Source organism: Macaca mulatta, chromosome 19 (genome assembly GCF_049350105.2).
Source record: "Macaca mulatta isolate MMU2019108-1 chromosome 19, T2T-MMU8v2.0, whole genome shotgun sequence".
NCBI lineage: Eukaryota > Metazoa > Chordata > Mammalia > Primates > Cercopithecidae > Macaca > Macaca mulatta.
Genome location: NC_133424.1, coordinates 7000492 through 7026264, shown reverse-complemented (window position 1 = coordinate 7026264; position 25773 = coordinate 7000492). Strand labels below are relative to the sequence as shown.

The following is a 25773-nucleotide window of genomic DNA, read 5'->3' as shown; positions in this document are numbered from 1 at the left end:
AGGCGGAGCTTGCGGTGAGCCCAGATCATGCCACTGCACTCCAGCCTGGGCGACAGAGCAAGACTCCATCTCAAAAAAAAAAAAAGATGAACAAAACCAGATGAGGCCTGTTCAAGAAGATAAGGGGAGGCCTAGAGTCACACAAACAAATGCAAACTTATTGTGAAGAGAAGCCCCAAGGCGTGTTGAGGGCTTGATCGGAGGATCCCACCCAGGCAGGGAGTCTGGGAGTGGTTTCTTTCTTTTCTTTCTTTTTTTGAGACTCAGTCTTGCCCTGTCACCCAGGCTGGAGTGCAATGGCGCGATCTCAGCTCACTGCAACCTTCGCCTCCCGGGTTCAAGCAATTCTCCTGCCTCAGCCTCTCGAGTAGCTGGGATTACAGGCGCGCACCACCATACCCGGCTAATCTTTCGTATTTTTAGTAGAGACGGGGTTTCGCCATGTTGGCCAGGCTGGTCTTGAACTCCTGACCTCGTGATCTGCCCGCCTTGGCCTCTCACGGTTCAGGGATTACAGGTGTGAGCCACCGGGCCTGGTCACCGGGGCCTTTTGAATGTTTCACAAATATCCACTCTGCAGAGCACCTGGGCAGCTCTGCTAGGAGAGCCAGTGTCCACCAATGTCCATCCAGCCCTTCTTCCCCAGAGCCCTCACCTAAAGAGAATGTTTCCCAGACTCCCTGACTGCATGGCGTGTCCGGGTGGCTACGTCCTGCCCTGTGGGAAGTGGGCATAAGTGGTGGGGGCCACGCCTGGTCATGCCTGTAAAGGAAAGGAGGTGACGCCCTTCCCCAACCCCCCGCCCAGTAGAATCCTGGGATCAGAAGCAGCCTCCTTGGACAGGGGTGAAGCTGGAGGGGAGGGAGCAGGTCAAGGGACCTCTTGATAGGAGGTCCCCAATAGGAGGGAAGGGACCTCTGTCTCTAATAATGGTTGAGCCACTTTGCTGGTGCCAGACAGATTTATGCAAGTTGCACACACGCTCGCTTGCTCAGACACTCTCACATGCACAGGTACTCACACACACTCAAACACACCTTCCCATGGGCACAGTCACAAGCACACTCACATACACACACTCAAACTCACAACATGCTCCCATAATCACACCTGTTTGCACAATTCAAATGCCTTCATACAGACACAAACCGGCAGGCAGGCACACACACACATGTGCACACACACAGTCACATGCACTCGCCTACAGACACGATTACATGCATGTACACTCATCCACATAGCCATGCACATATGCCATCACACACATGCCTCATTATAGAGACATCCAATTTCATACATATGTACACTGTCAGACACACAATGTGTGATGGTCACACAGTCACAATGCTCAGGCCCTCATGCAGACACACAATTACATATATGCATTCCCACACACACATATATGGACACGCATAGTCACACAGCCTCATGCAGACACAATTACACACACTCATACACTCACACACATACATATGCACACACATGCTCACATTCTCACACACCCTCATACACACACACAATTACATATATGCATTCCAACACACACATATATGGACACGCATAGTCACACAGCCTCATGCAGACACAATTACACACACTCATACACTCACACACATACATATGCACACACTTGCTCAGACTCACACAAACCCTCATACACACATACCTTATGACACACATATGCATTCATATACACTCTCCTACAGACACACAGAGACACACGCATATCATCCCAAAGTTATGCACACACACCCTCGTGCTGACACACAGTTGCACGTACAGTCACCACACATTCACACACACTCGAACAGACACAGTTATATACACATACACAGTATGACACACACTTACACACGTGCACATAATTACATGCATACACACATACACACTCAGTTACATACAGTATGACACACACATGTATACACTCACATACACCTTCATATAGAGACACAATCACACACGTGCACATAATCACATGCAGGCATACACAGTTACATACAGTATGACACACACATATGCACTCACACCTTCATAGAGACACATAATCACATACACACACACACACCCTCTCACCACGGAAAAGTAAATCTGCTTAGAGGAAGTCTGTCCATAGCTATCCCAGACAAGTTTCAGCAAGGATGAGGAGGACACTGCTGTGCTACCCAGGTCTTTTCAGCGATGAAAGACGTGTGCCCCAGCTTCTGGGAATGCTACCCGAAGCAGACCTCTGCTGTCCACCCCTTCAGGTCAGCGTCTGCCGAATAGCACCCAGGGTCTTGTTCCCTTCCCTGGGCCACCAACATCTGCGTGGAGACCTAAAATCTCAGGCCCCTCTCCCCAAATCAGGACAACTCAGGGGCCATCCCAGCTACAGAGCTGGGGGCAGCTGGACCTCTCTCTCTCTCTCTCTCTCTCTCTCTCTCTCTCTCTCCCCCTCTCCCCCCCCATCCTGTTTCTTTCCCTTCCCTTCTCTTTCCCTTCCATCAGTATCCATCCGTCTAAACAAACCTTTTGCAAGCTCAGTTCCTCTGATCCGCTTCCCAATAAGCTCTCTGCAACAAAGGCAGGCATTGTATGTCACTGAAATCCTCCACTTGCCTTCTCTTACCTTTATTCCACCTGCCCCAGGTAAGATAGTGACATGTACTCTCATCCCACACCCGCTTCCCTGAGGACTCTGAGCTGACCACTCCCCCAGAGTCTTGGCTGTTAGTCTTTGAGCTCGACTCCCCACTCCCTTCCAGGCATTCTTCCTACACCGACCCGAAGCTGAGCCTGTCTGGGCAGTTGAGGACACTTCCTCCACACAGAGGGATGAAGTTCATTCCAGGCCATGGCTCACATTTCAATGGAGAAAGGACTGAAGATAGAAAGTGCATCGCAGAAAGGCAACAGCTGCAGAAAGAGAAGCATTCATTGGGCAAAATGCATCTCTTCTAATCCAGCAGACCCCAGGAGACTCCCTCTCCCCCAGAGCCAAGGGCAAAGTGAACTCAAGCCGAGGGGAACACTGTAAAAGAATCCAGGTGTTCACACCAGAAATGGGGAAGGGGGGACTCACCTGGCAGTGTGAGTCACCTGTGTGTCCTCCACCAGTACCTCTCTGGGCAAGGGGGCGGTTGGTTCCTCACTTACTTGGCTGGCTCTAGGATCCTCCACTGGGGCACCTGCTTTCACCTCATGTGCCATCTTGTCTTAAGAGTCGAGAACAGGCCGGGCGCAGTGGCTCAAGCCTGTAATCCCAGCACTTTGGGAGGCCGAGACGGGCGGATCACGAGGTCAGGAGATCGAGACCATCCTGGGTAACACAGTGAAACCCCGTCTCTACTAAAAATACAAAAACTTAGCCGGGCGAGGTGGCAGGCGCCTGTAGTCCCAGCTACTCGGGAGGCTGAGGCAGGAGAATGGCGTGAACCCGGGAGGCAGAGCTTGCAGTGAGCTGAGATCCGGCCACTGCACTCCAGCCTGGGTGACAGAGCGAGACTCCGTCTCAAAAAAAAAAAAAAAAAAAAAAAGAGTCGAGAACAGTGGGCGCTCTCAACCAACCTCCAAGACACCCAATTAACCAACTCATCCATTAACCCAAGGTCTATCCCCCAAAGAACATGCAAGGTTCCTGGTTCGTACGGAACCCTTGCAGGGCTGCTCTGAAATGCACATGCATCCACTTCCATACCAGGCTTGCTGTGTGCTCACTGAGCGCAAGCTGTGTGTTCCCAAACCTATTTATGCCAGTTGTGCTGCTTGTTCTAACAACATTTTATTTTATTTTATTTTATATTTTATTTATTTTTTGAGACAGAGTCTCGCTCTGTTGCCCAGGCTGGAGTGCAATGGTGCCATCATGACTCACTGCAACCTTTGCCTCCAGGGCTCAAGCGATTCTCCTGCCTCAGCCTCCCGAGTAGCAGGGATTACAGGCGCCCGCCACCACACCAGGCTAATTTTTGTATTTTTAGTAGAGACGGGGTTTCACTATGTTGGCCAGGCTGGCCTCAAACTCCTGACCTCAGGTGATCCACCTGTCTCAGCCTCCCAAACTGCTGGGATTACAGGCGTGAGCCACCAGGCCCAGCCCTAACAACATAATGTAATCAAATATTATACCCCTCATTGAAATACAGCAGCAAGAAAATTTCGTCGTTTCTAAGTCTCAAAGTCCAGCTGATAAAAGAGTGATGAATTATGCAAGGACAAGATAACTTACTCAAGGAAAAAACTGAAAATTGACCCTGTCCAATATGGTAGCCACAAGTCTATGTGAGTATTTAAATTAAAATTTTAATAACTTAAAATTACATAAAATTGGCCGGGCGTGGTGGCTCAAGCCTGTAATCCCAGCACTTTGGGAGGCCGAGACGGGCGGATCACGAGGTCAGGAGATCAAGACCATCCTGGCTAACACAGTGAAACCCCGTCTCTACTAAAAAAAATACAAAAATCTAGCCGGGCGAGGTGGCGGGCGCCTGTAGTCCCAGCTACTCGGGAGGCTGAGGCAGGAGAATGGTGTAAACCCGGGAGGCGGAGCTTGCAGTGAGCTGAGATCCGGCCACTGCACTCCAGCCTGGGCCACAGAGCGAGACTCCGCCAAAAAAAAAAAAAAAAAAATTACATAAAATTTACCACTGTACACTTAAAAATGGTTAAGGTAGTAAGTTTAGTGTTATACGTATTTTGCCATATTAAAAATAAAAATAGAGCCAGGTGTGGTGGCTCACGCCTGTCATCCCAGCGCTTTGGGAGGCAGAGGCGGTTGGATCACTCAAAGTCAGGAGTTCAAGAGCATCCTGGCCAACATGGTGAAGCCTCGTCTCTACTAAAAATACAATAAATTAGTTGGGCGTGGTGGCAAGTGCCTGTAATCCCAGCTACTCGGGAGGAGGTTGAGGCAGAAAAATCGCTTGAACCTGAGAGGCAGAGGCTCCAGTAAGCCAAGATCTAACCACCGCATCCCAGTCTGGGCAACAGAGTGAGACTCTGTCTCAAAAAAAAAAGTTATTCACATATCCAATGGATTAGTCACAGGAGGAATTTCAACACCCCTCTTTTGTTTACTATCTTATTTCTTTATTTTTTATTTATTTTTTGTTTTTTTATTTTTTTTTAGACTAATGTAGCCCAGGCTAGAGTGCAATGGTATGATCGCGGCTCACTGCAACCTCTACCTCCCAGGTACAAGCGATTCTCCTGTCTCAGCCTCCCAAGTAGCTGGGGTTACAGGCATGCACCACCACACCTGGCTAATTTTTGTGTTTTTAGTAGAGACAGGGTTTCACCATGTTGGCCAGGCTGATCTCAAACTCCTCACCTCAAGTGATCCACCCGCCTCAGCCTCCCAAAGTGCTGAGATTACAGGCATGAGCCACCACGCTGGCCTGTACTATCTTATTTATTTATTTATTTTTTGAGACGGAGTCTCGCTCTGTGGCCCAGGCTGGAGTGCGGTGGCCAGATCTCAGCTCACTGCAAGCTCCGCCTCCTGGGTTTACGCCATTCTCCTGCCTCAGCCTCCCGAGTAGCTGGGACTACAGGCGCCTGCCACGTCACCCGGCTAGTTTTTTTTTTGTATTTTTAGTAGAGACGGGGTTTCACCGTGTTAGCCAGGATGGTCTCGATCTCCTGACCTCGTGATCTACCTGCCTTGGCCTCCCAAAGTGCTGGGATTACAGGTGTGAGCCGCTGCGCGCCCAGCTGTATGTGGCTTCTTTCAACCCACATAATGTTCTCAAGGTTCATCCACATTGCAGCACGTGCCAGGGCTTCATTCCTTGCTATGGCTGAATAATATTCCGTTGCATGAATCGATCACGTTGTGTTTATCCATTCGTCCATGGGTGGACAGACACTTGGGTCATTTCCACCTTTTGGCTATTGTGAACCATGCTGCTATGAACATTCACGTACACTTATCTGAGTACCAGCCTTCAATTATTTTGGGTTGCAGCAGAAGAGTGGAATTGCTATGTCAGGTGGCAATTCTATGTTTAACTTTCCTGAGGAACCGTCAGACTGTTCTGCACAGTGTCTGCACCATTTTGCATTCCCACTAGCAGAGTATGAAAGTTGTAATTTCTCCACATCCTTTGTGCAGTGTGAGACCTGTTCTATTTATACCTTTACTTCATTTGACTTTTTTCAATAGGCAAAATATTCATATTCATAGTTCAGAAATCAAAGAGGCAGGGCTCAGTGGCTCATGCCTATGATTCCAGTGCTTTGGGAGGCCAAGGTAGGAGGATTGCTTGAGGCCAGGAGTTCAAGGCCAGATGGGGGAACATAGTGAGAGCCCATCTCTACAAAAAATTTTTAAAAAATTAGCCCAGCATGGTGGCACATGGCTACAGTCCCAGCTATTCAAGAGATGGTTAAGAGGTTCACTTCAGCCCAGGTGATCAAGGTTGCTGTGAGGTATGATTGTACTGCTGCACTCCAGCCTGGGCAACAGAGCAAGACCCTGCATTAATAATAATAATAATAATAATAATGATAATGATAATAATAATAATAAATTTAAAAAGCTCCAACAGCATGAGATGCAGAGTCAAAACCTCATATGTAACTGTTACAAACCAAACTGGATCTACTTCTCTGTATACAATGGAACATCAACCAGCAAAGCACCATGGTCTTGCAGTGAGAAAGGTTTAATGTGAGCCAACTGGCAAGAAAATGGGAGGAAACACTCAAATCTGTCTCTTTGAACTGGGAGTTGGGGCAGGTTTTATAGTCACAGGGTAATGAGGCATGATCTGATTGGCTCTTGTGATGGTGTGATGCCAGGGCTTGAGCTGATTGGATATTGGATCATTTCCATGTGACATCTGTTTCTTAATTCAGTTCTGCTCCTTAGTCTGAGCACTTACGTTCCACCTGTGGTTGACTTTTTAGCTCATCTGGACATGTTCTGATTATATAACTTGCAACTTGGGGTCCATGGCAACTGAAAGACAACTCACAACTTTGTTACATAAAAGTTGAACCAGATTGGTCCGATATGGTTACATAATGAACTCTCACCATTGGGTGAGGTCAAATTGCTATAATAGGTACATGTCCCTTTCTCATTCTTTTTCACAGCTGTATAGTATTCCATTTCATAGCTGGAATACTATACAGCTGTGAAAAAGAATGAGAAAGGGCTATGTCATCGCTGTATTATCTATTGCCCTGCAATAAATTACTCCAAAACTTAGCAGCTTAAAACAATGATAATCACTTATCATCTCTCATGGTTTTGGTAGGTCAGAAGTTCAGACAGGGCACATCTAGGACAGCTTGAAGTCATGATGTGCTGGTGCTGGCAGGTATCAACTGCATGACTCAGAGCCAATTGCATGCATCTCTTCTCAGCTTCACATTTAGTGGTATCACATCTGTACCTTGAAATCAGCCACGGTGGGAGTATTTACACCACAGGAATTGGCAAACACTGCAAATCAGTGCCCCATGCCACTCAAGAGCCAGTTATTAAATATTTACCAGAACATAACTGCTTTAAAGAATTATTTAAAATTCTCAACAATATAAAGGGACATTTTATTACTAAATCCTTAGGGATGGTCCCACCAAAATCCCACATACAGTAATATTAGCAGACTCCAAATGTACTTAGATTCGCTAAAATTCTCAAATGCATTATTTTTTAGGGATGGAATCTCACTCTATTGCCCAGGCCTGGTGGTGTGATCATAGCTCTCTGTAGCCTTGAATTCCTGGGCTCGAGCAACCCTCCCACCTCAGCCTCCTAAGTAGCTACAACTACAGGTGTGCACCACCATGCAGGGCTTATTATTTTATTTTATTTTTTTGTAGAGGTGGAGTTGTCCAGCCTGGTCTGGAACTCCTGGCCTCAAGTTAGCCTCCTGCTTCAGCCTCCAAAGTGTTGGGATTACAGGCATGAATCATGACAGCCAGCCTCAAATGCTTTTCCAATAACACACACACACAAGCCCTGAAATTTAAATCATTGAGCTACTGAATACATTTATGTGCCTGGATTTCCCTAGCAAAAATTGGGAAGAAAATGTTTACTTTCCCTTTCCAGGCAGGTTGAGTTAAATGGTATGTCTGCAGCTTCATTGCAAGGGGTCCGTGGCTTTTCAAAAGTGGGTGTCCCTACTGACAAAAGTGGATACGGAGGTCTGCGTGTTCCGTGGCAGTTTCCAGGAAGAATGATATGTGGATATGAGTGGATGGTGCAGGTCTAGAGGCAAGAAAATTTGAGCGACATTGGTTGTCACTTGTTATATAAATGAGCCAAAGATGATGTCTTTCCATCAGCCCTATCTCCTTTCTTTCTCTCTCTCCCTTTCTTTCTTTCTTCTTTCTTTCTCTTTCTTTGTTTCTTTCTTTTTCTTTCTCCTTTCTTCTTTCTTTCTTTCCTTTCTCTTTTGTTCTTTTTCTTTCTTTCCTTTCTTTTTCTTTCTTTCTCTCTTTCTTTTTCTTTCTTTTTTTTTTTTTTTTTTTGAGACGGAGTCTGGCTCTGTCACCCAGGCTGGAGTGCAGTGGCACGATCTCGGCTCATTGCAAGCTCCGCCCCCCGGGTTTACGCCATTCTCCTGCCTCAGCCTCCCGAGTAGCTGGGACTACAGGCGCCCGCCACCTCGCCCGGCTAGTTTTTTATATTTTTTAGTAGAGATGGGGTTTCACCGTGTTAGCCAGGATGGTCTCGATCTCCTGACCTCGTGATCTGCCCGTCTCGGCCTCCCAAAGTGCTGGGATTACAGGCTTGAGCCACCGCGCCCGGCCTTCTTTTTCTTTCTTTCTCTCTCTCTCTCTCTCTTTTTCTTTCTTTCTCTTTCTTTCTTTCTTTCTTTCTTTCTTTCTTTCTTTCTTTCTTTCTTTCTTTCTTTCTTTCTCTTTCTTTCTCTCTCTCTCTCTCTCTCTCTCTTTCTTTCTTTCTTTCTTTCTTTCTTTTTCTCTCTCTTTCTTTCTTTCTTTCTCTCTCTCTTTCTTTTTTTGACAGAATCTCACTCTGTTGCCCAGGCTGGAGTGCCGTGGCACCATCTCGGCTCACTGCAAACTCCGCCTGGTGGGTTCACGCCATTCTCCTGCTTCAGCTTCCCGAGTAGCTGGAATTACAGGCACCCGGCACTGCGCCCAGCTAATTTTTTGTATTTTTTGTACAGACAAGATTTTACCATGGTCTCAATCTCCTGACCTCGTGATCTGCCTGCTTTGGCCTCCCAAAGTGCTGGGATTACAGGCGTGAGCCACCATGCCCGGCCCCCATTTATTTCTTTACAGCAGGCAGGCAGAGACCTGACAGCTCAAAGCCCACCAGCACCAAGCTCAAATTCTCACACAATCCATTGCTATAAATATTGCACAAATAAGCATATGTTTAGTCGTTTAGAGCCTACCTACTTTGCATACCCCACAAAATTGCACCCAACACCTATTAATCACAGAGAAGACAAATCTTATAGCCATAAGAAACTCCAAATTATTTTTGCCTTTCAGAGTTCTATGATGCAGACTCTCCCCACCTTGCTACTGAATGACATCACCTAGACACTTAAACCCTGCCTCTAACTCTCCTCTGTTCCAGGAGCTCCTCTGGAAGGAGTCCTGCTGGAAGGGACAGCGCCCACATGCAAACCTATCTAAGTGCCGTGCAATAAAGCTTGTTAGGCAATACTGCCATCTTGTGGTCCTGTTTTGTTTTGTTTTGACCAACCCCATCAGGAATCAATGATGTCCTAAGTCTTGGCTCCTGAAATTGCAATTTTCTTATCGTGTGTGTGTGTGTTTGTGTGTGTGTATGTGTGTGTGTCTGTGTAAAAGCAAAATTAAGCCAGGCATGGTGGCTCACACCTGTAATTCCAGCACTTTGGAAGGCCAACACGGAGGGATCGCTTGAGGTCAAGAGTTTGAGGCCAGTCTGAGCAACATAGAGAGACCTCATCTCTCCTAAAAATTTGAAAATTAACGAGATGTGGTGACGTGTACCTGTAGTCCCAGCTACTTGGGAAGCAGGAAGATTGTTTGATCCCAGGAGTTTGAGGTTGCAGTAAGCTGTGATTGCACCACTGCACTCTAGCCCGGGCTACAGAGAGAAACCCTATCTCAGTTTAAAAAATAAAATACAGGAAGTTTTAATGAATTAATTTTTGTTATGTCTTGTGGTCTTTAAATGACACACATTTGACAGAATGCAGTGGATGTTGACAGTAGCAAGTAACACTGCTATGGCCGAGAACGTCTGAAAAGGTGTTCTCTGTGTGGCCAGGTGGCATCTGAAAAGCTCTAGTTCCTTGGTGTGTCATCTACAGCCATGAGCAGCCTCATCCAAGGCTCCCATCAGGATGGCCAGTATGGAGTGAGGTCTGGAGGTGTGTCTTTGATCCCTACGTCTGACACTCGCTGTCCACCACGAACATCCTGTGTCACTGTGGATCCAGGTACTGGAAGATACTGAAGGAGTCCATGTTCCAGGTGCCAAGGAAAGGCCGTGAAGCCAAGGTGCAGTTCTTGGAGGAGACCAGAAGGGGGCTCCTGGTGGATGCAGCGCCAGACAAAACCTCCAAGTCCCCAGCTTTACATGTATCAGATTCTTCTGTCAATTTGCAGCTGGTATGCTCTTTCAGCAGGGATCAAGCCAGCAACTGGATGACTGTTCCAACAATGCATGCAAATTAGAGCATCATTATCATTTGAAGTGCCTGATGGGAAAACACTCAACTGGATTCAAAAAGCCATTTATATCATTACAATAACTTATTTTTTTTTTTTTTTTTTTTTGAGATGGAGGCTTGCTCTGTCACCCAGGCTGGAGTACAGTGGTGTGATCTCAGCTCACTGCAAGCTCCGCCTCCCAGGTTCACACCATTCTCCTGCCTCAGCCTCCCCAGCAGCTGGGACTACAGGTGGACGCCACCATGCCCAGCTAATTTTTTTTGTATTTTTAGTAGAGACGGGGTTTCACCATGTTACCCAGGATGGTCTCGATCTCCTGACCTTGTGATCCACCTGCCTAGGCCTCCCGCAATGCTGGGATTACAGGTGTGAGCCACCGTGCCCAGTCAAGAATTTTTGAAACTTATATTTGTTAATGAATAAAGAAGAGGGGTCCTTAGACATAATTTCACCTGTTGTAATTTTTTTTTTTTTTTGAGATGGAGTCTCGCTCTGTTGCCCAGGCTGGAGTGCAGTGGCCAGATCTCAGCTCACTGCAAGCTCCGCCTCCCAGGTTTACGCCATTCTCCTGCCTCAGCCTCCCAAGTAGCTGGGACTACAGGCGCCCGCCACCTCGCCCGGCTAGTTTTTTGTATTTTTTTTTTTTTAGTAGAGACGGGGTTTCACCGTGTTAGCCAGGATGGTCTCGATCTCCTGACCTCGTGATCCGCCCGTCTCGGCCTCCCAAAGTGCTGGGATTACAGGCTTGAGCCACCGCGCCCGGCCACCTGTTGTAATTTTTAAAGGCTTGTAGAAAATGGTTTGAAGTTTCTTACTGCTTGTTTGTGTGCGTAAAGTTTCTTGCCAATTGTGTCTGTTAAAAATTTGACGGGCCGGGCACAGTGGCTCATGCCTGTAATCCCAACACTTTAGGAGGACGAGGTAGGCAGATCACCCAAGGTCAGGAGTTCAAGACCAGCCTGGCAAACATGGTGAAACCCTGTCTCTACTAAACATATAAAAATTAGCCGGGTGTGGTGACAGGTGCCTGTAATCCAGCTACTCGTAGGCTGAAGCAGGAGAATCACTTGAAACTCGGAGGCGGAGGTTGCTGTGAGCCGAATTCTCACCACTGTACTCCAGCCTGGGAGACAGAGTGAGACTCTGTCTCAAAAAAAAAAAAAAAAAACTCTTTTTAAAGGATATTAGAAGAAAACCAAATGTCTGTCAACAAGAGAATAAACCTATAAATAGTGGTATATTTTTTTAATGAAATACCACTCAGATTTTTTTTTAAAAGAATGAACAACTGATGCATTCAACAATATGAATGAACTTCACAGATATAATATCATACTAAAGAAGCCAGAAAAGGCTGGGCGTGGTAGCTTATGCCTGTAATCCCAGCACTGGGAGGTTGAGGCAGGCAGATCACTTGAGGTCAGGAGTTCAAGACAAGCCTGGCCAACATGGCAAAACTCCATCTCTACTAAAAATACAAAAAATCAGCTGGGCGTTGTGGTATGCACCTGTAGTCCCAGCTACTTGGGAGGCTGAGGCAGAAGAATCGCTTGAACCAGGAGATGGCGGTTGCAGTGAGCTGAGATCGCGCCACTGCACCCCAGCCTGGGCGACAGAGCAAGACTCCATCTAAAAAATTAAAATAAAATGAAAGAGTAAGCAAAATACATGTGGTGGTAGAAGTCAGAAAAATGGAGTAGAGGTATCTACTGGAAAAGGACAAGAGAGAACCTTTTGGGGAGAAGGAAATGTTCTATACCTTGATCCAGGTGCTGGTGGTAAGGGTTCACACACACACACGTAAAAAGTCACACATATGTAAACAATTAAGAATTGTGTACTTTGATGTATGTAAGTTATATCTCAATTTGTTTTTTTTGTTTGTTTTGTTTTTTTGAGACAGGGTGTCACTCTGTTGTTTAGAATGGAGTGCAGTGGCATAATTGTGGCTCACTATAGCCTCAACCTCTCTCAGCTCAGGTGATCCTCCCACTTCAGCCTCCCAAAGTCTGGGATTACAGGCATGAGCCACAGTGCCCAGCCTCCTGTCTCTATTAAAACAACAATAATAATAAAAGTGGTGCAGTTCACACGGTGATATCCTTAAAATAATGCAGATGAAGCCAGTGTCGTTTATAAAGATGCGAACTAGTTGCAAAGCCCCCACAGTCCCCTTTGTTAGATTGCCTTGCCAAGTTGTAAGATAAATCTTTGTATCAATTCTGAAAAGTTGCTAACATTCAGGCACAGAACCTAGACTAGTGAACGCAGTTACTGTTACAGCTTGGTTGTAATTAAGCTAAGAATTGAACATTCTCTTTTTTGAGTTCTTCTTCTTACTATTTTGAGACAGGGTCTTGCTCTGTTGCCCATCGTACAATGGCACAGTCTCTGCTCACTACAATCTCAACCTCTCCAGGCTCAAGCAATCCTTCCACCTCAGCCTCCCGGGTAGCTGGGACTATAGGTCTGCATTGCCATGCCCAGTTGATTTGATTGATTGATTGATTGATTGAGATGGAGTCTTGCTCTGTCACCCAGGCTGGAGTGAAGTGGTGCAATCTCAGTTCACTGCAACCTCTGCCTCCTGGATTCAAGCAATTCTCCTGCCTCAGCCTCCCGAGTAGCTGGGATTACAGGCGCCTGCCAGCATGCCTGGCTAATTTTTGTATTTTTAGTAGAGACGGAGTTTCACCATGTTGGTCAGGCTGGTCTCAAACTACTGGCCACCTCAGCCTCCCAAAGTACTGGGATTACACGTGTGAACCACTGTGCCCAGTCTGATTTTATTTATTTATTTTTTTGTAGAGATGAGGTCTCGCTTTCTTGTCCAGACTGGTCTCAAACTCCTGGCCTCAAACGATCACCCTGCCTTGGCCTCCCAGCGTGCAGGGATTATAGGCAGGAGCCACCATGTCCATCCAGAATTGAACATTTTTATCTCTGTTTTCATAAAGAAGGCAGCTAGTATACTTGACAGCTTCTGTTACTGAAATTTTTTGTTTCTCTCTTTTTTTAAACCTCTTTCATTCTCATTCCTTGCCTTTTTTTTTTTTTGTCTGAGACAGGGTCTAGGTCTGTCACCCAGGCTTAAGTGCAGTGGCACAATCTCAGCTTACTGCAACCTCCACCTCCGGAATTCAGGTGATTTTTACGCCTCAGCCTCCCGAGTACCTGGGATTAACAGGCGCCTGCCACCACACGGGCTAATTTTTTGTATTTTTAGTAGAGATGGGGTTTTGCCATGTTGGCTAGGCTGGTCTTGAACTCCTGACCGCAAGTGATTCACCCACCTAGGCCTCCCAAAGTGCTGGGATTACAGGCATGAGCCACTGTGCCCGGTTACCCCTTTCATTTTCTCTCCAAATTCTCCTTTTTTTTTCCTCCATTTCTCTTTTTCCTCTTTCCTTTCCTTCTTCCTTGCCTTTGAGGTTAATATGGAACACAGGCACACACAGCCATTCTATCCTTCTGCTCCCTGGTTACCTGGAAGTGGTTAATACCTTTGGCTGAAAAAAAATGTTTTTGTTTTGTTTTGTTTTGTTTTAAAAAAAATGTGTTTGATATGTATTCAGCTTGCCCCTTCGAAGGCTATTCGGGGTCACAAGCATTTGCTATGGAAATGATTCCATGTTGCAGAGAAACGTGGCAGCGGACAGCGACAAAGCCACAAGACAAATAAAAGATCTCTGCGGCACTCAGGTGCTTTTTACACAAAATCCGCTATTCAGAAGCCCCGTCATTATGGAAATTGTCCTTTTATGCTACCCTTGAAAGGATCAGATGCTCAAACTCAGGTTTGTACCAAGTAAGAGGCTCTTAAAACCACGCATCGGTGCGTCAATGGCCTGTAAAGTTCTAATAGTGCTGGTTAATTAACAGTCATCAGTTAAATAAAAACAATCAATTAGGGAGAAGCTCGTCTGGGAGGAAAAAAAATAGTTTTAACAATCACCAAGGGTAAATTGTTTCAAGGAGACCTGGACATCTCCCAGGAAAGAGGCAGTTTTTGTACCATTCTCATACCCGAACTCGTTTTCACTGGCCCTGTGGTTTTACTAATTCTTCCCTTGTAAATGTGCTGGCTAAACGTTTTTGTTTGAGGCAGGGAAGGATGGCTTATGATTGTAATCTCAGAACTTTGGGAGGCTGAGGCCAGAGGATAACTTGAGCCCAGGAGTTCGAGACCAGCCTGGGCAGGATGGTGAGACCTCGTCTCTTAAAAAAAAAAAAAATTGGCCGGGCGCGGTGGCTCAAGCCTGTAATCCCAGCACTTTGGGAGGCCGAGGCGGGTGGATCACGAGGTCAGGAGATCGAGACTATCCTGGCTAACATGGTGAAACCCCGTCTCTACTAAAAATACAAAAAACTAGCCGGGCGTGGTGGCGGGCGCCTGTAGTCTCAGCTACTTGGGAGGCTGAGGCGGGAGAATGGCGTGAACCCGGGAGGCAGAGCTTGCAGTGAGCCGAGATCACGCCACTGCACTCCAGCCTGGGAGACACAGCGAGACTCCGTCTCAAAAAAAAAAAAAAAATTGGCCGGGCGCGGTGGCTCAAGCCTGTAATCCCAGCACTTTGGGAGGCTGAGACAGGCGGATCACGAGGTCAGGGATTCGAGACCATCCTGGCTAACACGGTGAAACCCCATCTCTACTAAAAAAATACAAAAAACTAGCCGGGTGAGGTGGCGGGTGCCTGTAGTCCCAGCTACTCGGGAGGCTGAGGCAGGAGAATGGCGTAAACCCAGAGGGCGCAGCTTGCAGTGAGCTGAGATCCGGCCACTGCACTCCAGCCTGGGCGACAGAGCGAGACTCCGTCTCAAAAAAAAAAAAAAAAAAAAAAAAAAATTAGCTGGGCTTGGTGGTGGTCTGTAGTTCCAGCTACTCTGGAGGCTGAGGTGGGAGGGTCCTTTGAACTCAGGAGTTTGAGGCTGCAGTGAGCTGTGACCATACCACTGTACTCCAGCCTGGGTGACAGAGCCAGACCTCATCTTTAAAATAAATGAATAAATAATTTTTGTTTGATTTTATTTTGTATTTTAGCAGAAAAATATCTTTATTTTATCGTGCCATTTGAGTTCTGTGGCAAAAAAAAAACATTGAAAAATAGTATTTGTGCTTGGTAAACGCACATAAAAACATGCAGACAGACTCAACCACATGAAAGGCTCTTCGATGAAAGTTAAGCCTCCCTTCCACTGTTATGTATATCCTTAGTGTATTTTTTTTTATCTTTCCAGAAATATTATCTGCATATACAAGCATGCTGCAGAAGGGTGCAGAGGAGGCGTGGTACAGGGTGGAGGTGAAGCACTTGGATTTTAGAGACACGCTGCTTGAGCTCGAATCCCAGTTTGCAATTTGCTAGCTAGCTCTGTAAGTGTGGACAAGTGACTGAACCTTTCTGTAGCCCAGTGTGGTGGGCTGCCCCTACATGAGACCCCCAGGGTCCCCATTGTCTCATGTTCACACCCTTATCTAATCCTTCCCTTGAATGTGGAATGGAGTCTTGCTCTGTTGCCCAAGCTGGAGTGCAATCTCAGCTCACTGCAACCTCCACCTCCTGGCTTCAAGCCATTCTCCTGCCTCAGCTTCCCAAGTAGCTGGGATGACAGGCGTGCACCACCATGCCCAGCTTATTTTTGTATTTTTAGTAGAGACTGGTCAGGCTGGTCTAGAACTCCTGACCTCAAGTGATCTGCCCACCTCGGCCTCCCAAAGTGTTGGGATTATAGGTGTGAGCCACTGCATCCAGCCTCACTCACTTACTTTTTTTTTTTTTCTTTTTTTTTTTTTTTGAGATGGAGTCTCACTCTGTCACCCAACCTGGAGTGCAGTGGCACCATCTTGGCTCACTGCAACCTCCGCCTCCTGGGTTCAAGCAATTCTCTGGCTCAGCCTCCCAAGTAGCTGGGATTACAGGCGCCCGCCACCACGCCCGGCTAACTTTTTGTATTTTTAGTAGAGACGGGGTTTCACCGTGTTAGCCAGGATGGTCTCGATCTCCTGACCTCATGATCTGCCCACCTCGGCCTCCCAGGGTGCTGGGATTACAGGTATGAGCCACTGCGCCCGACTTTTTTTCTTTTTCTTTTTTATAAAACAGCAGGCAGCTCCACAAGAGGTCAGCCCTCCTCACTTCCCCAGTTACCAGCACAACATGTGCACCTCGGCCCAGAGGAGCCCAACCCAGCCCACTTGACCCCGGCCTGCAGTGCCAGGCACCAGGTTCCAATTATCTTTCGTATATTGTTATTGTACTCTACAACCTTGCTGAAATTGTTTCTCAATTATAATAGCGATTTGGTAGGATCCTTAGGATTTTCTGTATACAAGATCATATCATCTACAAATAGAAGTAGTTTCACTTCTTCCTTTCCAATCCAGTAGCCTTTTATTTCTTTTTCTTGCATAGTTGCCCTGGCTAGCTCCATCAGTACAATGCTGAATAGAAGTGGTAGAGTGGACATCCTTGTATTGTTTCTGACCTAAGGGGGAAAGTATTCAGTATTTTTTGGTTGTTTTTTCTTTTTTCTTTCTTTTTTTTTTTTTTGCCAATAAGTACTCTAATATTAACTGTGGGATTTTCATAGATACCCTCTATCAGGTTGAAAAAGTTCTATCTCTAGTTTCTTGTGCTTTTATCATGAGTGTTGGATTTTTGTCAAATGCTTTTTCTGCATCTATTGAGATGATTATATGGTTTTTGTCCTTTATTCTACTAATATGACTTTTAAAATGTTGACCCAACCACTTTTACACTCTTGGGATACATTTGACTTAATCATAGTGTATAATTCTTTTTATACATTTCTGGATTTGGGATTGAGGGTTTTTACATTTATAATCATAGGAGAGATTGGTGTGTAGTTTTATTTTTTTATTATAATGTCTTTGTGTGGTTTCGTTATCCAGATAATACTAGCTTCATAAAATAGTAGAACTAAGTGTTCCCTCCTTTCCCATTTTAAGACAACAGATGCTCCTCAACTTATGATGGGGTTGTAGCCTGATAAACCCATTGTAAGTTAAAAATGTTGAAAGTCGAACCATCGTAAGCTGGGGACCATTTAGTTTGTGAGGGATTGGTGTTAATCCTTCTTTAAATATTTGGAAGAATTAACTAGTATAGTCACATGGTCCTGGGCTTTTTGTGGAAAGTTTCTTTTGGATTACTACTCAATTTCTTTACTTGTTATAAGTCTATTCAGATTTGCTATTTTTTATTGAGTCCATTTTGGTAGTTTTGACTTTCTATGAATTTGTCCATTTCATTTAGATTATTTTTTGGTTACTGGGTTTCATTTAATTTATCTAATTTGTTGGCATACAATCACTCATAGCATTGCTCCATCATTCTTTTTATTTCTATAAAATTAGTAGTGATACTTCCTCTTTCATTCCTGATTTTAGCAATTTGAGTCTTCTCTCTTTTTTTCTCGTTTAGCCTAGTTAATTAAAATTTTGTTGATCTTTTCAAAACACCAACCTATGGTTTTGTTGACTCTCCCGATTTTTATTTCTCTATTTTGTTTTTTCCTACCCATATGTTTATTATTTCTATCCTTCTGCTAGCTTTGGGTTTAGTTTACTCTTCTTTTCTCAGTTTCTTAAGGTGGAAGGCTATTGAGATCCTTTTTCTTTAGTAACATAGGTGTCTGACAGTTGTATATTTCCCTCTGCATTAGTTGCCTCCACAAATCTTGGTAGGTTGTGTTTTTATTTTATTTTTCTCAATGTGTTTTTCTTTACTTTTCTTTTCTGTTTTTTAATGGAGTCTCACTCTGTTGTCCAGCTGGAGTGCAAAATGGTGTGATCTTGACTCACCATTCACTGGAACCATTCGCTTCCCAGGTTCAAGCCATTCTCCTGCTTCACCCTCCCCAGTAGCTGGGATTACAGGCATGTGTCACCACACCCAGCTAATTTTTGTATTTTTAGTAGAGACGGGGTTTCACCATGTTGGCCAGGTTGGTCTCAAACTCCTGACCTCAGGTGATCCACCTGCCTCAGCCTCCCAAAGTGCTGGGATTACAGGTGTGAGCCACTGTGCCTGGCCCTTAATGTATTTTCTAATTTCCCTCATGATTTCTTCTTTGAGATTGAAGAGTTTTACACATTTTAGATGGTTAAGAAATACATAAATACTATAGTAAATATGACACATTGCCATGAAAAAAGCCTGAAATTTGCTTGAGGAAGTGGCTATTGGAGGACTGCAGCTTGTGAGTTATTGTGAAAAGGCAGAAAATCATCTGTAATCAGATGGAAAGTTGTAATGCTAGGTGTAGATAAATGTGGCTTATAATTCACAGGAAGCTGAGCTGGCTGGTAGATATTTCAGATGTGTGCTTATGCATATTTTGTGCAGTCCTATACGATTTTGTCCAGACAGGTGCAGTTTTCTATTTACCTAGTGTTTCTTGCAGACAAAATTGTGCATAAGGAAGGCAAAATCCACATTATGCTCAAATTGTTTGCTATTATATCCACCACTTTGGGACTAATTCACATTTCAAAGACAAGCATTCTAGCAGAACGGAGCATACAAATCAGCTACAAGGCACCTCCTGTCGCACCCTAAAACGTTATCCCTCACTCCCCACGTCTAGTCCACTAGAGTGTACTTCCAAATGTACCCTCAGTCCACCCACTCATGTCCACCTCCACTACCAGGTCCCTAAACCAAGCCACCCAGGAGAACTGGGACAGACTCCTAGGTTCTCTCTCTGTCCCTTTTATCTCCTACAATCTGTTCCCCATGAGGTGGCTCAACTGAGCTTTTATTTTTATTTTTATTTTCATTTCTATTTTTTGAGATGGAGTCTCTCTCTGTTGCCCAGTCTGGGGTGCATTGGTATGATATCGGCTCACTGCACCCTCTACCTCCCGGGTTCAAGCTACTCTCCTGCCTCAGTCTCCAGAGTAGCTGAGACTACAGGTGTCTGCCACCATGCGCAGCTCATTTTTGGATTTTTAGTAAAGACCGGGTTTCACCATGATGGCCAGGCTGGCCTCAAGTAATCCACCCGCCTTGGCCTCCCAAAGTGCTGGGATTACAGTCATAAGCCACTGTGCCTGGCCTCAACCTAGCTTTTAAAATTATAGTTTAGGCTACGCATGGTGGTTCATCCCTGTAGCCCCAGTACTCTGGGATGCCAAGGAAGGAGGATCACTGGAGGTCAGGAGTTCAAGACCCTGTCTCTACAAAAAAAAAAAAAAAAAATCTTGTATTTAACTAGCCTTGGTGGCAATGCCTGTAGTCCTAGTTACTTGGGCAGCTGAGGTGGGAGAATCCCTTGAACCCTAGAGTCTGAGGACGCAGTGAGCTATGATCGTGTCACTTCACTCCACCCTGAGCGATAAGAGTAAGAGTCTCTTAAAAAATTAATTAATTGACAAAACAAAATAAAATCACAGATCAGATTACATTCCACCCACTCCTCCCTCCACCTGCCCCCAAACACCCCCTTGCTTAAAATCCGCCATGGGGGCTGGGCGTGGTGGCTCACGCCTGTAATCCCAACACTTTGGGAGGCCGAGGGGGCTGGATCACTTGAGGTCAAGAGTTTGAGACCAGCCTGACCAACGTGGTGAAACCCCATATCTACAAAAAATACAAAAACTATCTGGGCGTGGTGGCGGCACCTGTAATCCCAGCTACTTGGGAGGCTGAGGCAGGAGAGAACCACTTGAATCCAGGAGGGGGAGGTTGCAGTGAGCCTAGATGGTGCCACTGCACTCCAGCCTGGGTGATAGGCGACTCCATCATTAAAAAAAAAAAGAGAAAAAATTTAATAAAGAAAATGCTTTGGAATTAGATATAGGTGGTGGTTGCACAACATTGTGAATATACTAAATACCATTGAACTATTTCCTTTTAAAATGGCTCATTTTATGGTATGTTAATTTCACCTTAATTAAAAAAAAATGTGTGGCACAAAAGCAGGACTCATAAGAAGTTGCCACTTTTTGGCTTGTCTTTTGCTACTCTGTGCTTGTTTTTTGAGCTAACTGGGGCCACAGTTTCCACGTCTGGCCAGGGCTGGAAGCAGGAAGAGGTCTAGCTTAGCTAAAAGGGTCAACCAGCAGTCCCAGGACAGGCGGTCACCTTACTCCCCAAGATTACAACTTGAGATCGCACCACTGCACTCCAGCCTGGAGTGCAGAGCGAGACTCCATCTCAAAAACAAACAACAGCAAAAACAACAGCAGCAACAACAAACCCTCCATCGGTTTCCCAGTGTGATCATGACTTCTTCCCTATAGCCTCCAATAAAATGACTGCCATCATATCATCCCCTGACTCACTCGCCCCACCCACTCACTGCTCTTCCCCTTTCACTTGGCTCCGGCTATGCCCAAGGACCTGCTTTCTGTTTCTTCCACATCAGCTTTCACCCCAGGGATTTTGAATTCCAAACTATTTTCCTCTGTTCCTCGTTACTCCAACGTTGCCTCAAATGTCAGCTCCTTAGAGAGACTCAGGGTGACCAACTCTTCCTGCTTTGGGGATTTCCCGGTTTTAGCACTGAAATTCCCATATCCTGGGAAACCCCTCAGTCTTGGGCCAAGCAGGATTGTTGGACGTCCCAGGGAGATCATCTCTGATTGCTCTATCTAAGATAAGGTCCACCCACCCACTTCTCCCACCAAGCCACTACTGTATCACTTTCCTATGGGCATGGGAATTTTACCTTTTTTTTTTTTTTTTTGAGACAGAGTCTCGCTCTGTCGCCCAGGCTGGAGTGCAGTGGCTGGATCTCAGCTCACTGCAAGCTCCGTCTCCCGGGTTTATGCCATTCTGCCTCAGCCTGCTGAGTAGCCGGGACTACAGGCGACCACCACCTCGCCTGGCTAGTTGTTTTGTATTTTTTAGTAGAGACGGGGTTTCACCGTGTTAGCCAGGATGGTCTCGATCTCCTGACCTCGTGATCCACCCGTCTCGGCCTCCCAAAGTGCTGGGATTACAGGCTTGAGCCACCGCGCCCGGCCTATTTTATTTACACGTGTGTCCTAGCACCTAGCAAATAGTAGGCTCTATCTATCTATCTATCTATCTATCTATCTATCTATCTATCTATCAATCATCATATATACTATATGTGTGTGTGTGTGTGTGTGTGTGTGTATATATATCTCATATATATATATATGAGATAGATTCTTGCTCTATCTACCAAGCTGGAGTTCAGTGGCACAGTCATAGCTCATCGCAGCCTAGAACTCCTGGGCTCAAGCGATCCTCCCACCTCAGCCTCCTGAGCAACTGGAACTATAGGTGTGCACTGCTGTGCCTGGCTAGTTTATTTTATTTTTACAGAGATAAGGTCTCACTATGTTGCCCAGGCTGGTCTTGAACCCCTGGTCTCAAACAATCCTCCTGCTGAGTCCCTGCACTTGGACCTCAATAAATATTTTTGACTAAATTAATAATTGAATGAAAGGGACTGATTACTGTAGACCACTTAAGTTTAAGATTCTGTCGCATGGCCGGGCGCAGTGGCTCCTGCCTGTAATCCCAGCACTTTGGGAGGCTGAGGCCGGTGGATCACTTGAGATCAGGAGTTTGAGACCAGCCTGGCCAACATGGTGAAACCTTGTCTCTACTAAAAATACAGAAATTAGCCGGGCGTGATGGCAGGCACCTGTAATCCCAGCTACTGGGGAGACTGAAACAGGAGAATCGCTTGAACTCAGGAGGTGGAGGTCACAGTGAGCTGAGATCATGCCTCTGCACTCCAGCCTGGGCAACAGAGACTTTGTCTCAAAAAAAAAAAAAAAAAAGAAGGAGATGATGAAATCAATTTAGAAAATCACGGTCAACATTTTAATTAAAATGAAACAGAACAGGAAATATCAGAGTGCATTAAAGTATCATTTCATGGTACTTTAGTTACAGTGTCATTTGTTTTAGTTACAGTATCATTTGTTTCAGTTATAGACGTTTGTGTGGACTGAGCCCCTAAGTAAAATGTATTTCCTGCTGTATGCTCTGGTCAAAAATGTTCGAAAACCACCCGTCTAGTGATCAACAGCATGCACTATGGCACTAGACTAGTAGGGCTCCGATCCCTCACAAGCTGTTTTGACACTGGGCAAATTCACTCATTCTTTCTGGGCCTCAGTTTCCTGATCTGAAAAATGGGGATGGGCCGCGCATGGTGGCTCATGCCTGTATTTCCAGCATTTTGAGAGTCCAAGGCTGGCAGATCACTTGAGGTCAGGAGTTCGAGGCCAGCCTGGCCAGCATGGTGAAACCCCGTCTCTACTAAAAATACAAAAATTAGCTCAGCATGGTGGCAGTTGCCTGTAGTCCCAGCTACTCGGGAGGCTGAGGCAGGAGAATGGCGTGAACCCGGGAGGCAGAGTTTGCAGTGAGCCGGGATGGTGCCACTGCACTCCAGCCTGGGTGACAGAGCGAGACTCCGTCTCAAAAAAACTAAATAAATAAAAATTAAAATTAAAAATTAAAAAATTAAAAAATGCTTAGATCACTTTCTGGCACATAACAATTTAATCAGTGTTCACTAATATGATTTCTTGTTGAATGAATGAGTGGAGCTGAAGCCTAATCTCCTGCCTTTTCTCAGTACAAGTTGTTTTCTCCTATTGTTCCAGCCCCTTGTCTCGAATAACTATATGTTTACTTCTTTATTGTGTTTGTTATCCATGTTCCCTCGCTAGAATAAAAGCTCTATTTTTATAGAGAAACAGGGTCTGTTTCTGTTCTACTCATAGCTGAATCTACCAGCTTGACAGGAGGGTTGGTGAGTTTTGGCAAACGTTTTCTGTAAAGGACCGTATAGTAAATATCTTAGGCTTTGCGTGGGACATGCCGCCTTTGCGCAACTACTCTACTCCTCCAAGCTGTTCAAGGAAATGGGCGTGGCTATGTTCCAATAAAGCTTTATTTACAAACCCAAGCAGGCAGAATTTGACCCGCAGGCCACAGTTTGCCAATCTTTAAACTAGTTCAAAATACTGGACCCACTACAATAAAAGAGGGTCTCCTATCAGGTTCAGACCCCACAAAAGCTCCTTTTGATAGTTTCTTTTAACCATGTAAAAATATATATATATTTAAATTTTCAGCTGGGGGTTCGTGAAAAACAGGCCGCGAGCCAGAGTTTGCTGACCCCTAATCAGACTGTCCCGACATGTCTCACATTCCTCCTGTGGGGTTAACGAAGTCCCTTGGGTCCCCTAAAACTAGACTTTCCCAAAACGCGCCACCAACCCCCGGCCCCGCGCGCGCCTCGGGTTTGCCAACCCTCTGAGCCCAGCGCGCCTCCCGCCAAGACCCGCCCCCCTTCGCGGCGATTGGCCGAGTCTCGCCCTCTTTTCCGCCAGGGAACGCCTCCTCCTTCTGACAGACTCTGCAGACAGCCAATGGAACGCCACAGGGTCTCGCGCCCCGCCCTCTTCGGGCCCGTTGGAGGCGGGCGTGGGCGGGCCGTTATGAAGGTGGGGCACGGAGCCTGGTAACCGTTGCCGGTAACAACGCCCCGCCCAGTCGGGCGGGCGGGCTGCGCGAGGCTGGCTGGCGGCGGGAGCCGGAGGAGGAGCGGCCGCCGCCGCCACCGCCGCCGCCATAGAGACTGTAGCCGTGGAGACTGTTACTTACCAACGGGGACCAACACGCAGCAGCCGCTGCCGCCGCCGCGGGAGCCGCTGCCCGAACTCCCGGCCCGAACTCCAGGTGACCGATGCGACCGCCCCGGGCCCAGCCCGGCCGGGGAGTATGGGGGGCGGCGGGGACCTCGCTCGGGGAGCCGGGGGAGCGGGCAGCACGTCCCCGCCGCTCACCCCAAACGTCCGGGGGGTGCGGCCGCGGGACCCGCCTCCGCCACCCCGTCCCGCGCGCGCGGCGGAGTTTGGGGGGACCCTGGCGACGCCTCCACTTTCCTTATGGACCGAACGCGGGGGAGGTGCGGTGCCGTCGCCTGACTTTTTACAAAACTTCCTGAGGTTGGGGCGTCCGGGGACCCCTTTCTCACGCTTACCTTCAAACTCGCTGAGTTGGGGGCGCCCCGGGAACGTCTCTCAAACTTCTCAAACTCCCTGAATTGGAGGCGCTTGGGGACCCTCTTCTCACTTTAACCCCCCAGATATCTGAGTTGGGGGCACCCGAGGACCCCTCTTTTACTCATACCCTCGAATTTTCTGAATTGGGGGCCCCGGGGGACCCTCTTCTCACGGTTACTCTCCAGATCTCTGAGTTGGGGGCGCCCAGGGACACCTCTTTTACTCATACCCTCAAACTCCCTGAGTTGGGGGCACCTGGGGCCCTCTTCTTACTTTACTCCCCAAACCTCCGAAATTGGGGTGACCCCAGAGCTCTTCTGTCACTCTTAGTCGCAAACTCCTTGCCTCGAGAGGACCTCGAAGACTCCCTTCTCATTTTTACCCCAAATTCCTAGATTTGACTTGTCCCGGGGACCCCCTTTTTAATGGACTCCCAGACATACTGAATTTGGGGGCACCCCTGGAACCCTTTTCTCATTCCTTAACTAAAAGCTGGTGCGTCTGCCCTGGAGAGAACCCCTCTTGTCCTTCTCACCTTTTCATCCCAAACTCCCCTAGCGAGCTTCCCCGGGAACCATTTCTCACCTTTTCACCCCAAATTCTCGCGTTCAGGGCTCCTCTCTCTGACACCCCCTCCCCTTCTCCCTGTGACCCCATATTCCTGAGTTTGGGGGTTCGTGCGTCCGCCAGTCTTTCCACGTCCCCCCAAGAAGCCCCTCCCCGCACGTCCGCAGCTCTCCTCTCAGGACTGATCTGGAAGGGAGAAAAGTTTCACCTAAGCGAGTGAAACTTTTTCTTTTTTTTTCAATTTATTTATTTTCTTAAAGAACCTAAACTGCTCGGGGCATTTTCTCCGAGGTTGTGCGAGTGCGTGTGTGTGTTTGTGGATTTAAACTCCACCCCCTTCCCCCCCCCCCCAGCGCGGTGGCGGGCGCGCACACACACTCTCACACACACACACACACGCACTCACACACACACACACTCACACACTCACACCCCAAATGCTCATTGCTTTCTTTTTCCCTCCCTCGGAGAAGCCACCGCGCTCCCTCGCCACCAGCCTCCGGCTCCGTTCCTTCTGGTTTTCCTCGCTGCTCCGCTAGGAA

The 25773-nt window shown here is 46.8% G+C and overlaps 1 protein-coding gene across 35 annotated transcripts in view; it reads left to right on the top strand.

The window, feature by feature from the left end:
- Nucleotides 1-25773, top strand: part of RFX2 (regulatory factor X2) — a 205281-nt gene that overhangs the window by 53603 nt on the left and 125905 nt on the right. For 4 of the 35 annotated variants that reach the window (XM_015122613.3, XM_077979386.1, XM_015122609.3 and 1 more), the window contains exon 1: nt 24008-24338. The exons of 11 other annotated variants lie outside the window; for them this stretch is intronic. The gene's annotated coding sequence lies outside the window, so the exon portion shown is untranslated. Of the gene's footprint in view, nt 1-24007; nt 24339-25773 lie in introns of those variants that run through there. 20 more of the 35 variants (XM_015122607.3, XM_015122606.3, XM_077979381.1 and 17 more) reach the window with 9 other exon arrangements.